The sequence below is a fragment of the Meleagris gallopavo genome, chromosome 28 (genome assembly GCF_000146605.3).
Source record: "Meleagris gallopavo isolate NT-WF06-2002-E0010 breed Aviagen turkey brand Nicholas breeding stock chromosome 28, Turkey_5.1, whole genome shotgun sequence".
In the NCBI taxonomy this organism is placed as follows: domain Eukaryota; kingdom Metazoa; phylum Chordata; class Aves; order Galliformes; family Phasianidae; genus Meleagris; species Meleagris gallopavo.
Genome location: NC_015038.2, coordinates 1319386 through 1321836, shown reverse-complemented (window position 1 = coordinate 1321836; position 2451 = coordinate 1319386).

The window sequence follows — 2451 nt, the reverse complement described above, 5'->3', positions numbered from 1 at the left end:
TGAAGGTTGCGGCAATTGCAGGGATTTTCTATTGATCATTAGCGGCAATTTTAAACATTTTATCAACAAACAATTTCTTCCTAAGACACGTTATATTCTAAACAACGACAGCAGTTGTAGCACAGCCCTAAACAATGTCACGCCTTTGTCATCCATCAGGGGCAGAGCTGCTGCTCCCCAGGGACTGCCCTGACGCCTTCTCTTCCACAGCCATTGTCCCAGGGCTGCTGGGGTGGGTAACCTCAGGACCTGGATGTGGGGTGAGAAGTGTGAGCCCAAAGGTTCAGAAAACCTTCCCAAACCATCAGGAAGCTGATGATATCTCAGAAGGACAGGCTTTCCCAGGAGATTTCCAATAATTCCTGGATTTGACTCCCGTTGTTGCCTCTCTTATCAAGCAGGACACGCATGCTGACAAAGACAGAAGGGCTGAATTTGCAGCTGCTAGAGACATTAGTTCCAATGGAAACCAAAGCTACTGATTATATTTTGAGGTTACTACAGGCCCTTAGTGTTTACAATGGGATACAGAAATCCTGAACTCGAATTGCTCTGCTGTGACCTCTCTGGAAGTGCATCGGCTGTACCAAATCTTAAACTCGATTAGCAATGAATGCAGCCAGTAGTGAGGACGGCAAGGCTGCTTATAGCTGCCTTTAAAGGCCAGCTTTGTTGCCCAATATCCTGAAACAATATCCTGTTTTCCACATGAGAAAAAAAAAAAAAATTACCTGAAGGGATTAATACTAAATCCATCTTCTAAAGGAGGCGGAAGTGCAGCAGCTCTGAGCATGGCTTTCCTCCATCTACAAATGAAGGAGCATGGCAGCACCACCCCAGCTCACTGCTGCTCCCATCCCATGCCCCGGCAGAGCACTGTTTGCAGGTGAAGGCATTGCAGGAGTGGCACTTTGAGTCCGCTCCCAAATTCCCCGTCTTTAATCACTATTCATCTCCTGATGAGTGCAGACCTCTCCCTGCTCTCCGAGTTGCTCAGAGGTGGATGCAGCAGGAAAACCTTCCACCCACTTGCTCGTTGGGTTGCGTTGTCCTTCAGAAGTGGGTGAGTGAGGTTGCTCTGCTTCCAGCCGGTGCCCCCAGTCACGGAGTGCCCCGACATGCACAGCACACACCCATGCACACGCTTGTGGGGGTGCAGAGTTGCCTTTGATACAAAAGGGATCGCATCTCCTGCTGCTGCTCCTGGTCTTGTAGCTGAGCTCTCCCCTTCGTTCCCTGCCATGGCTCTGAGGTGAATTACACCATACTTCTGCTTTAAAACAGAGCGTTCAGTATGCAACCCAGAACATAATTAACTTCATTAGGCTGCGGGAGAGAGCAGCTCCAGAGAAACATTCAGAGTAACAGTCATCTGTGCAGGATTTGTCACATGCGATGCGTCACCGCTGCAGATCTGCATCCTGAGCATGGGGAGCTCTGGTGCTGATGTAAGAACTTCACTCGTGCGCCATGCAGTGCCTTTCTGTGCCCGAGCTGTGCAGCAGCTTTGTCTGGATGGGATGAGGAGAGAGCAGTTGGACATCTCTGAGCTGGGGAGACCTGGTGGTGACCTGTGTGCACCTAAAGAGGCTGTAAGGAAGAAGGGGACAGATTCTTTAGCAGGGTCTGTTGTGATAGGACAAGGGGAATGGTCTTAAATTGATACAGGGGGAAGTTTAGGTTAGATATTTAGAGGAAGTTTTTAACACAGAGGGTGGTGAGGCACTGGAACAGGTTGCCCATCCAAGCAGGCTGTGGATGCCCCATCCCTGGAGGCATTCAAGACTAGGCTGGATGTGGCTCTAGGCAGCTTGGTCTGGTGGCTGGTGTCCTGCACATAGCAGGGGGTTGAAACGAGATGAATATTGTGGTCCTTTTCAACCCAGACCATTCTATGATCCTATGATTCTATGATTTAGAGTGGATATAAGAAAAGTTCTTTATGCTGAGGGCGTTGATGCACTGGCGCAAATTGCCCACAGAGGTGGTGGTGCCTCGTCCCTGCAGACACCCAGGCTCACGCTGGGGGCCTCTGAGCACTGATGGAGCTGTGGGTGTCCCTGTTCAGTGCAGGACCGGATGGCTTTTGGGAATTCCTTCCAACTCGAACCATTTCGTGACTCCACGAGGGCCGAGCCCGGCTCCATGTAGGCGCAGCATTGGGCCCCTCCCCGCCAGCTCTGCCTGCCCTGAGCCCACGGTTCCGGGTACAACATCTGTTTGGGCACAGAGCAGCGCAGCCGGCAGCGGGGGTTGCTCGAGTCCGCCTCATCCGCCATCCTCGCGGTTACGGCACAAACGGGCAGCACAGCGCCTTCTTGGAAAAGCCGCCTGCCAGCTCGTGCTGGCCACAACCAGAAACGTTCCGGTAGATGAGGGAAGCGCCGCAGCCAAACAGCACGAAGTCGGTCCCGGTGATGTCGGGCGAAGCACCGCCGCCAGGGGCCGCGG